The 12,124-nt window shown below is 49.2% G+C and overlaps 1 protein-coding gene across 1 annotated transcript in view; it reads right to left on the bottom strand.

The window, feature by feature from the left end:
• The window catches only part of GFOD2 (Gfo/Idh/MocA-like oxidoreductase domain containing 2), a 178,493-nt gene extending 174,305 nt beyond the window's left edge, over positions 1-4,188 (bottom strand). Inside the window, exon 1 of the mRNA XM_086945264.1 lies at positions 4,023-4,188. The gene's annotated coding sequence lies outside the window, so the exon portion shown is untranslated. The remainder of the gene's footprint in view (positions 1-4,022) is intronic.
• Between the last annotated feature and the right edge of the window lie 7,936 nt (positions 4,189-12,124).

Below are 12,124 nucleotides of genomic sequence, written 5' to 3'. Positions count from 1 at the left end.
AACTCGCGCTGATAAATGTGTATTCCAGACTGATGGGAATAACGAAGCCCTCACCCACCTTCGACGAGCTTTCTCTATTTCTGCCCACAATACCTCAGGGTGCTAGGAACCTCCTGGGGGGTGATTTCAACTGTCAGTATGAGCCGCTAACCTTAACTCTGGAGGGAGCACTTCTGGAGGAGGATGACCAGTGGGGAATTCCGCAATTAGAGGGCCCCCCAGCAAAGCCATGGTCACCCTTAGCAACCCAAATCTTGGCACTCACCCTCAGTAATTCCCTGAGGGCTTGTAATGGCCGAACTAAGGGTGACATTCCTTCGAAACCCACCTTTAATAAACCAGGGCAGGAATCTCACCTGGACTATATCCTTGTTCAGACATCTGACTGGAACCAGGTTTCTGACTTTTCGGTAGTGCAAAGAACTGACAGTGATCACAATGCGCCAATTCTTTCGTTGGTCTCGCCCGGTGGTCCCACGGGTGATCAGCCGGCAGAGGCATCTCTGGATCCAAAACTAATTTTAACTAATGACAGGCGCAGAGTGAGGTGGGCCAAGCTCCTGGACAATCCCGCCCACATTTCCGAGCTCTATGCACGGATCCTCCCCACATTCGAACGTGTCGGGCCCTTATTTCTCAATCCTCTCCAGCAGAATTGTTTCCCAAGTTGGGCACCCTCCACACGGAGCTGGTGGACACCCTTGCGGAACTTCTAAATCCAATTGCTCGGAAAGGGCCCCGCAGGGGCAAAGAGCTTCCTGGTTCAACTCAGCTTGTAGAAGGGCAAAGGCTGACCTCCTCGCTGTATTGAAGCACCCTAGGGACACAGGGCTAATCAAGATTAGGAGGGCGAAATTGAAGCAAGTAATCCACCATGCAAAGGTGGAATGGGACCATTCCAACTGGGAAAACATGCTGGCCTCTCTCCAGATCAGAGATGCTCGTAAATTCTGGCAGATAGTGAAAACAGGGTCTGCCGAGCAGACTCCAGCTATGGAGGCCAATATAGCAGCTGGGGTGTGGGAGGACCATTTTCGCAGCCTTTATGAAGAGGTTATCCCTGGTTTGGCTAAGCTCCATGATGGGGTACCGATTGATCACCTCCCATTTTCTGGTGAGCCAACTGCGCACTCTAACACTATGGAGGGTGCCGAGGCAATGCAATTTTCGCTGGGGGAGGTTCTTAATGTAATATCCAAGCTGCCATCAGGTAAAGCTCCCGGGTTAGATAAAATCCCGGGAGATCTATTTAAGCATCAACCCAGGGTTTGGTCCCCCTACCTACTGGAAGTTTTTAATGCAATCCTTGGGGGAATGGCGGTCCCTAGTACTTGGCTGGGGGTAGAGATTGTCCCTATCTTTAAGAAGGGCTCTCCTCTGCTCCCAGCCAATTACAGGCCGATCAGCCTCATCGACGTTTCACAAAAAGTCTTCGCGAGGCTGATACTTGACCGCCTGCAGGAATGGATGATAGACCATTCAATCCTAAGTACGTTCCAGGCTGGGTTCAGGAGTAAGGTTTCAACTACGGACCAAATTTTTCGTTTGGCCCTCCTCTTTTGGAAGACGGTGTGGGTGGAGGGAGGTACGCTCTACACCGTCTTTGTTGACCTCCGTGCAGCCTTCGATTTGGTTCCGCGGAGTAAACTATGGACGGTACTCTCCAACCTGGGTATCCCCCCCGATCTTTTAGATATTATTGTTCGTTTGCACACACACACAACTATGCACAGGTTAGGTGCTGGAGGATGGGCAGCCTCTCAAAAAGATTTCCCGTTGGCAGAGGGGTAAGGCAGGGATGTGTCCTAGCACCCACCCTGTTTTGCCTCTTTGTCAACGGGTTAATCGATCACCTAAATAAGGTCCCCAACACAGACGCACCAAGGCTCGGCGGCAGCAGGGTCCCCGCAATTATGTTTGCAGACGACACCCAGCTGCTATCGAAATCCCCAATGGGGATTCAGCGTATCTTGGAGGGTTTTGAGGCATTCTGTGGAGAGCATGGTCTCGAAATTAATGCTCTCAAAACCAAGTATATGATTTTTAACCCCCCCAAAAAAACACGCCCTAACCCCTCTACAGACCAGAACAGGTTAGAAAGAGTCTACACGTTTGAGTATCTGGGTGTGACCATGAACGACAAATTGGAATGGGGCGATCATCAAGCTAAGTCCCAGCTCAAACTAGCTCAAATAGCAGGGGCAATAATCAGGCTAGTTAATTCTAATAAATCATCTGTTAACTGATAGGCCCCCAGGCCAGAGGTGCGATTCTTTATGGTAGTGAACTCTGGGGCCATGTGTGCAAAAAAGATCTAGTCACTGCTGAAAATAAGTTTCTCAGACAACTCCTAAAGATACCGGCTAGCACCCCCCTTTTGCCCCTTAGGTTGGATCTGGGTTTGAAACCTCTGGACGAAGTACTGGGTGTAAAGCCCTTAACTTTCTGGCGAAGATTATGGTCCACTCCCGAGTTAGCCAACTATAGGCAGGAACTGCAGGAAATTCTTGCTCTTCCTACTATAGAGAACATCCCGTGGTTTAAATATCTAAAAACTGAATTTGCCCGGCTAGGTCTTCCGACCCTGTGGAGTGATGCTGAATCGGCATGTCAGGGACTATCTCGCAAACATCTGGTGGCAACTTTCCACGCATGCAATCTTGCATCCCACACACAGGGTACATGCCCAGATTCCATAACTAACATCTTCCTCTGGGTCAAAGATTGCTACAAGTTTGAGATTGTTCTAGATGACATTTTCCCGAATCTTGCCAGGAAATTATACCTGCAATGGCAGTATGGCACTCTTCCGCTAAGTGCCTTCACCAGTAAATGGAAACAGCACTCCCTGTAAAATTGTCCCGGCTGCAATTGTAGGCTAGAAGATGAATTGCATTTAGTTTTCTTTTGCCCTGCCTACATTGCTGCTAGAAGGTTTTGGATAATTCCACTTTGTAAAAATCTAGGGTTTGCTAACTGCTCCGAGGTCTTCAGAATACTTAAGACTGACCTCTCAAGTGCAACTGTCTTTGCAGTGGCCACATTTCTCGAAGCAGCATGGCACAAGAGAATGTTTTTATTTCCTTGGGGACTCCAATCTTGATTCAGACCATGCACCAGTTAGTGTAACAAATGTTTATGTATTATGTCATTTTATGCAAGATTTTTAGCTGTTAGTGTTAAATCGCTTCTATTCTTTTTATATTTCATAATATTATAGATTGTTGTTAAATAATTAACTAGTTCTGAATCATCCGACTGTTTTTAACTGTATAGATTGTTGTGTATTGGGGCCTTGTCTTTGAGAGCCACTAGCCTGTACCTGTGTGCTACCTGGCTATTGATGTAGCAGGGATGTCTGATTTTTCATCTGTATTGATTTTATGCTGTATCTTTTATGGCAAAATTGCCGAAATAAAGATTAACGAACGAACAAAATACCTAATCAATTACACAACCTAGTTACTGACTCACTGATGAAGAGGTGGAACTCCTGCTGTTCTGATGAAGGGTATCAGTTCGTGCAAAGCTGATGATGACAAGGTGAATATCTGAATGTTATAAGGAATTATGTGCCAAGAAGCAAGTGATCTAGAGCTGTATTGATGAACTGTTCATTTGAGGAAGACACTGGTAAACAGGCTCATTCGATGCACTCATAACGTTGGCATGTTGATGCTTGGGCAGAAGTCAGAAAACAGAAGTAAAAGCGAGAAGGTTGGGATCGGGAGAGAGGCTGAAGTTGCCTGTCGAGTGGCTGATGCTGGCGATGGGACCAGACGGGGCCAGGGAGAGATGGCAGCAGGTGTCGATTAGAGGATGTCATGGACCAGGTTACCTTGTTAGTAATGTTGGTGAAAAGGATGAAAGATACCTGAAATCCTATGTCTCGAGAGGAAATGCATGGTGGCTGAGGTCAGGGAAGAAGGTGTGGGAAGTAGATGCTGATGTCGAGTTACAAGGTGTGAGGTGCCTGACGTTGGGAAGGTGCTGGATTTTACATGCCGGTAGGAAAACCTTACCTCTCTGCGTCTGAGTGCAACTGTCGGTCCCTCCCTGCTTCAGACTCATCTTCGGTTCCCGGGGTCCGGAAGCTCAAGCTCTCGCGCCGCCCTCTGCCCATCCCCCGGGCGTCTCCCTGGAATGTCACCGCAGAGCTACAACCCCGAGACGGGGGAGGAGTCCTCTGAGTGTGACAGCACGTGCCCCTGGGAGGAGCTTCGTATTCTCCAATCCCTCCGCCGCTTTCTGTTATCGAGTGGGTCTTAGTCGAATCACGGACGAGCAGCCCTGCGTGAAATAGCGCGGCCCCGCCCACCACCTCTGGACCGGGCCGCTGAATCCCTCGTACGGAGGACCTTCTCTGTTTCTATGGCGGCGTCAGGCAGTCATAGACATAGAAAGAGCACACACACTCAAAGGAGGGTATTCTTGGTGTTGTTTACTGCCGGGCACGTATAAGAAACTCAAAATTGTAGTCTTTCCGACCACAAAAACTCACGTAATAAAAGTACATTATGAGTTGTTAATTTACTTGCCACACTTGTAATATACACATGGCAAAATTGTACATATGGATATTCTTCCTCGTTTTTAAGGCGTTATGGAAGTGTGATTTGGGCTGTAAAGGCAGTAACAGCGACAGAGAATTATAGCGATGTTTGCACGTAGACCGGTTTTAACCCAGTGGGTCACCTTGGTTTAGTCATTAGTTTTTTTAAAGTAAAAAAAATAGCACCGTGAGACTTTTAGCATGCTTTTAAGCAGGGCACAAGTCCTAAAAAAAAAAAGTGGAGGGACTAACCAAGTTAGGCAGTATGCAAGTAACATTATTGTGCATGACATTACAGCGTGACATCACAGGAAGTGACATTTCAACCATGACCTCACAGGAAGTGACATCAGATCTTAACACTTGACACGTCGCAAACTGCAGCGCGCATAGAAAGAGGGAAAAAACAAGGCTAAATAAAGTAATTGCCCCTAGTTAGTCCTCCCATGGGAGGCACACAGTTTTGACGCATCCCCAGGTTTACGGATTTTTTAAATTTTATTAGTAAGTAAGTAAAGCTTTATTTCGATATAGAAACATATCATAAAAGCAAAACATGACAACATAAAAACAATAGTCGAAACAAAGCAATTTTACAATTCATATTACCGTTAAAACATTCATATTTACACGAGAGAAACGTAAAATTTATACAAAATGAAAAAGGGACACTCTACTGTAACATCAGTTGTTTAGCAGATCTTATGCGCCAAGCCCAGCCTAGGAATTTAGCCAGACAAATAGCGAAAAAGGGTCTTGTATCTGAGAGCAATATTCTTATAGCTTCCAGATGTGAGCGGGTTCCCAGGCTCCTACAAAGAGGCTTCAACCACCTCCGTCTAGGGGCCATATAAACTTGACACTCAAATAGAAAGTGTGCAACAGATTCAATTTTTAACTCGCAGAATGGGCAATGCGGTACAGTTTGAAATGGTGGTTTCCAGGTAGAGGTAAACTGACATAGAGGTAAGACCCCAACCCTGAATTTAAAATATAATGCCCTGTCATGTGAGCTGTGAATCAAATCCAAGTATGGTTCTCTGGAGGGGATGTCTTTATCCATTAAGAAATTTGCAACAGATTTTGGGTGATTTGATTTAGCAAGTCTCTCGTTATCCACCCAAGACCAGTAAGCCTTCTTCAGTTCTTGTTTGGGAGGTGCTGTTTTATTTTCCCACGCAGCTCCTAGACCGAGCTTGTACAATGCCCTCTTAACCTCTCTAAGCCAGGCGATCTTATGCCAGCCAGGTAAGGACAGTAAATCTTTTAGGGCGTCTGCATAACTGTGGAGCTCGGGGACGTTCCAGATTCTAGACCATAGCAATAAGGGGCGTAATTTAGCTTGCTCGCAGATTGGTCGAGTACCTGCGTCAAGCAAGATGGGGATTGTGGGGGTGCTCTGGGGTAGCCTCATCAGATCTTTATGAAATTTATTTTCTAGGTGGGCCAAAGTATCCACTCTCTGGGTACCCCAAAGTTCTGCACCATACAGTGCTGCGCTCACAACCCTACCCCTGTAAATATCAAGAAGTGCCCCAATAGGTTTTATGGAGGAAGCACGCTGCTCTTTAAGTAAAGCGCCAACAACCCTCTTATGGGTTAGGAACACTTTTTGGTGATGGGCCTTCCAGCTCATACTATCACAAAGACGTATGCCTAGATAGTCAAATTCTCTGACCCGTTCTAATGTAACGGAGTCAAGAGTGGGGGGTTTAACAGATTTCTTAGGCGGGTTGAGGACAAGAAATTTGGTCTTGCCAATATTTATGGCCAGTCCTTTGGTTTCACAGAAGGCCTTAAAGCTGGAAAGTAGTGACTGTATGCCTGCAGGTGATTTCGAAATCAGGAGGGTGTCATCCGCAAACAGGAGCGTCGGGATTTTCCTTCCAGCCAGGGATGGTGCATCTGCAGGATGTTGAAGAAGGTGCTCCACCACTCCATTGACGTAAAGCGAAAACAGAGTGGGGGCAAGCACACACCCCTGGCGGACGCCCCTGTCTACTGGAATACACAGGGTTTTTTCGCCCTGGGCACCCCATCTGATTTGGGCAAAGTTGTTTTCATGAAATTTTATCACCAAGGCCAACAGGTAAGGTGGTAGACCTAACTTGTCGAGGACCTTCCACAATAACGCTCTTGGAACCAGGTCGAAGGCTGTTTTTAAGTCTATGAAGACTAAGTATAAACTGCCCCCTCCTAGCACCACTACCTTCCAATAGAGCATTAAAAGGCGGAATGTCTGCTCGACGGTGCCTGTCCCTGATCTAAAACCCGCTTGGAAATCAGACAATATCTGATTTTCTTCCACCCACTCCAGGATCCTGCCCAATACCACTTTCCCGCTATCTTTTGCGTTGAATCCAGCAAACTGATGGGGCGATAATTAGCTGGGTCTTCCCTGCTACCTTTCTTGAAAATGGGGACTACTTCAGCCCCCCTCCAAGAGTCAGGGAAAGACCCCCCCAACATAACCTCATTAAGAAGGGCAGCAATTAGTCTGCTCCAGAATGGGGGATTATTTTTTATCAGGTCGCCTGGGATCCCATCCGGGCCTGCCGCTTTGTTAGAAACAGTACACCTGATTGCCTTCTCTACTTCCAAGGTGGTAAATGGGACTTCATTTGGTAGGAGATCTGTGGAGCTGGGCCTTAGGAGCGGGTCTGGTTTCAAGGGCCCTGTATGAGCCGAATACAGTTTCGAAAAGTGGGCAAACCAGGCAGCACCAGGGATATTACAAGTCAGTTGTTGATCAATGGGCTTGTCTCTCGATCTTAGCAAGTCCCAGAACCCCTTAGCATCTTTCCTTGTGCTCGCCTCCGTTAGGTCACGCCAAAAATTGAAGTCATGTGTCCGCTTAGCCTCAGTCACAGTTTTCCTATAAAGTTGCCTTGCAGACCTGATGGTAGCTTGGTCTTTTCCTTTTACTGCAGCAACAAGATTACCCTTAGCAAGTTGACATTTGGCTGTGAACCACTTTTCACTTATTCTCAGGGTCCCCTTTAAAGCAGTTCTGGAGCTGGGTTTGGGAACAATGAACAGCCCACTTAATGCCGTAACAGTCTCCGTAAATAACGATAAAAACATCTTACTATCGCTATTAGTGCAGTCAAGCCTAGATTCAGCCTTTAATAAGATGGTTTCGGCATGTGACATCCTAGCCTCATCCGCTGAGACTCTTGCCCATTTGAGACGTCTGCCACAGTTTGATGGAAGAATCTCATGTGAAGCTTTCCATAACTGGTTGGTAGTTTCTTGGGACCCAGATTGCCAGGGGGCAGAGATGGTTAGAGCGAGAGGGTTGTGGTCACTGTCACAGGTCTCTATAACCTCCATGTCTTGGTGATATGGCCAGAGGTTATAGTTAAGCATAACAAAGTCAATTCTGGATGAGTGGCCCGTCCTATTGTATGTATGGGCACCCATGGGATCTGATTTGGAACGCCCATTCGTTGCTCTCAAATTATACTCCATACAAAGAGCATTTATGTCGATCGCCATTTGTGTCCATTTAGGGATCGGTTCAAGGTTCAAGGTAGGGATGCCCCTCCTGTTGTCCTCCTCATTGATGTCCAGAATGTCTTCTTTGGCTAAAGGCTCAAAACAGCAGTTAAAATCGCCTGCCAGCAGGACGAGAGAGTTGGCGTCACAGGCAGACAGGTTGTTACTTAGGCCTAAAGAGTTTAGAGACCCTCTGTTCCTGTTGCCCCTTAAGTAAAGATTAAATAGTTCTAGTTTCCTTCCTCCTTTATAATGCAGTGTTAGCCATTGAAGGTCGGGTGTTTCGGTGGTCCTTTGTGAAACACTGAGGTCTAGTGCAATGTTGATCCAAATAAGAAGGCCCCCGGATGGACGTCCTTTAGAACCTTGGTGACATACAGCCGGTACATAGAAGGTCGAAAACCCCACTCTGTGTCTAGGTTCCTGGCACCATGTTTCCTGTAACAAACAAATGTCATAGGGTGCCAGGAAAGTATTCCATTCCGGGTTGTCAAAGTTGCGTGCAAGGCCCGCCACATTCCAGCATAAGACCTTCAATGAAGAATCGCCAGGAGAGGCAACACTAACAAGCAGGTCAGTCTCCATGGGATTGGATTGTACAGGAAGAGGGGAGATCAAACAGGGGCTTTCTGGCCTCGTTTCCTCTCTTTTGTGATCTAGAAGAGCCATTTTGGTTGGTTCCATGGCCCGGGGCAGAACAGTCAGAAGCCCGGCTTGGATTGTTGGGGGGCCGTTGGTTGGATTTCCAACTATGTCTGTAGCCTGAGGAGACGATACTTTTACTAGTTGTGGGCATGCTGGGAACATAGAAAGTCAATCGACCTCCTCCAGGCCTCCATATCTATTGTAGGTTGAAAGGCCATTCCAGTGCAAAAGATTATTCTTTTGCCTCGTGGAGTGGGCGTTCCATGGATGGTGCTGCACCAAGGACCAGTTATCCACTTGGGTGTGTACTTGGCGTGGGGGATAGAAATAGGAAAGCGGCCTTGGTATAACTAAGGAATCTTCGCTAGTTGGCCAGGAACAGATATGGTGCGCCGTGAGTGGGTCTTCGAAAGTTACAACTACACAGTCCCCTTGCTTAGATTTCTTGGTTGGGCCCACCCAGGGTATTCTACGGACCATCATCACTCGGCTTCTGTTGCCATTCGGAATCGGTCTGTTGACGTTAAGCCAGTGCATAGTTTTGTTTTTCAATGACCAGTGGTTTTCGTGTTGGTCAGTGCCGATCACAGGGACTCCTGTCAACACGACCACGTAGTCATTGGCCTCTGCAGGAAGATCTATATAACCTCCTCTAAAATTTTCTTTTGGACGAGAACCCTGTGTTTCGGCAGAATGGGGTCTGGAGGGAGCTACCAGGTTTGGATTTGCTTTTTCAGGCTTAGAGTTCCGTGGGGGAATCTGCGGTTTGGTGGCCTGAGGATTAGCGGTTATGGAAGCTTGGTCCACAGCCACAGTCCTCGGCTTAGGCACAGGCCTTACAGCAACAGGTACTGGTGGGGGGTGCTGTTCAGCTTGCGAAACAGTTGCTGACGAATGTGGGTCAGATAAGGACACGCCCTGGTTTTCGAGACTTCTCAGGCCGAGAGTGGCCAGAGCAATAATGCTCTTCTCCATCTCGAGTAGATTGTTTTCAATCCTAGACAATCTTAAGTCGAGTGGTGAGAGAAGTTTTTTTAATGTTTCCCAGACTTGATCTATAAATTCCTTATCATTCCTTCCCTGGTCCTGTACCTGTGCCCCCCCATTGTCTGCTGGAGTTGTGTTAGCTGGACTCTCTCCCATACTTTGGCATATTGACTGCGTGCGCGGGGAACCCTCAGGTAAAACATTACAAGCCTGAGCGTTGGTCATTGTGAGCTGGTGGGAGACTGCCACCTTTGCCTTTTTACGAGAGTAAGCTGAGCGTGATTGTCGTTTTCTTTTGGGTTGTGCACCACTAACACGAGAAGTATTTGGGAATGCTTGGGAAGGGGGATTAGGGATGGGGGTCTGGACGTGAGGAGGTGCAGGGAGACTTAGCTCTTCTGTAATACGTGGTTGTTCTAAGGGCGGAGTGAGGTTGGAAGTGATCGGGGGCTGGTGTAGGTCAACCTGGGTGATAATACTATTTGGACGAGCGGAGCGTGCTGGCGTGACAGCAGAGGCTATATGTCCTAGGGATGATTTTTTCGAAAGGGCAATTACCTCAGACAGCCTGCGTGCAGCTACCAATTCTAGGGATACCCGGGATTGGAGTTTGGATATTTCCTCATCAATGGCTATGTTTGTGCGGGTGATGAAGTCGTCCATAGGACCACAGATTTGTGAACCACCTTTGGAAGCTTTGCTACGTGTCATCCTAGTACTCATTGTGCTTACAATGTTATTTGGATCGTCACTCGACTCACTAAATAGGGATCTTCAGTTTCAACTAACCTGTCTCAGCACGGTGATACAATAACAAGCAGGTTAGGAGCAATAAGGGGGGTGGGCCAGGGCCGTCCTCTGCCGTCCTCGAACGGCCTCAAACGGCCCGCTCTTTGCCCGGTCTTAGCCCGGGCTGCGGGAGTTAGATAGCTTTTTATAGGAGGGGCAGAAGGGGCGGGGTGCGGGCCAGCAGGGAGAGCGGACCGGAAGCTCTTCCTTGGTCTTGCAGGGACTTCTGGGAAATGAAGTCCCTGCACGCTCGCAGCCCTGCTGATGCCTCGCGCCCCTTACCGCCTTGCCGCTAGCACTCCCTCGCGTCTCCTCCCAAAGGGCTGCTGGCGCTGACACCCAGCAGCGAAGCGGGACCCGCGGAGCGGGTGCGGCGAGGGGTTGCCTTGAAGCCTTCTAAGCTGCTCAAAGTATCCTCGTGCGCTGGAAAGCCACGTATCTCTGCGCCTCTGTCCTCAGAGGGTGAGTGTCCCACAGATGGTCAGAACCACAACGTTTTTCAAGACCCTGGGTGGGCGGGGGGCGGGCCAGCAGGGAGAGCGGACCGGAAGCTCTTCCTTGGTCTTGCAGGGACTTCTGGGAAATGAAGTCCCTGCACGCTCGCAGCCCTGCTGATGCCTCGCGCCCCTTACCGCCTTGCCGCTAGCACTCCCTCGCGTCTCCTCCCAAAGGGCTGCTGGCGCTGACACCCAGCAGCGAAGCGGCACCCGCGGAGCGGGTGCGGCGAGGGGTTGCCTTGAAGCCTTCTAAGCTGCTCAAAGTATCCTCGTGCGCTGGAAAGCCACGTATCTCTGCGCCTCCGTCCTCAGAGGGTGAGTGTCCCACAGATGGTCAGAACCACAACGTTTTTCAAGACCCTGGGTGGGCGGGGGGCGGGCCAGCAGGGAGAGCGGACCGGAAGCTCTTCCTTGGTCTTGCAGGGACTTCTGGGAAATGAAGTCCCTGCACGCTCGCAGCCCTGCTGATGCCTCGCGCCCCTTACCGCCTTGCCGCTAGCACTCCCTCGCGTCTCCTCCCAAAGGGCTGCTGGCGCTGACACCCAGCAGCGAAGCGGCACCCGCGGAGCGGGTGCGGCGAGGGGTTGCCTTGAAGCCTTCTAAGCTGCTCAAAGTATCCTCGTGCGCTGGAAAGCCACGTATCTCTGCGCCTCCGTCCTCAGAGGGTGAGTGTCCCACAGATGGTCAGAACCACAACGTTTTTCAAGACCCTGGGTGGGCGGGGGGCGGGCCAGCAGGGAGAGCGGACCGGAAGCTCTTCCTTGGTCTTGCAGGGACTTCTGGGAAATGAAGTCCCTGCACGCTCGCAGCCCTGCTGATGCCTCGCGCCCCTTGCCGCTAGCACTCCCTCGCGTCTCCTCCCAAAGGGCTGCTGGCGCTGACACCCAGCAGCGAAGCGGCACCCGCGGAGCGTGTGCGGCGAGGGGTTGCCTTGAAGCCTTCTAAGCTGCCTTCTAAGCTGCTCAAAGTATCCTCGTGCGCTGGAAAGCCAGTTATCTCTGCGCCTCCGTCCTCAGAGGGAGGGAGGGTATTATTTAATGCGATTTTATATAACCCAAACTTTACCCGAAGGTGTCAGAGCGCTTTACATAAGAACCAGTTGAAAAACATAAGGACTTAGGATTACATGCGTTACATAAAAGATACACACAGAAAG

This window comes from Lissotriton vulgaris, chromosome 12 (genome assembly GCF_964263255.1).
Source record: "Lissotriton vulgaris chromosome 12, aLisVul1.2, whole genome shotgun sequence".
In the NCBI taxonomy this organism is placed as follows: domain Eukaryota; kingdom Metazoa; phylum Chordata; class Amphibia; order Caudata; family Salamandridae; genus Lissotriton; species Lissotriton vulgaris.
The sequence above is the reverse complement of the archived record's forward strand: the minus strand, read 5'-3'. Positions and strand labels throughout refer to the sequence as shown.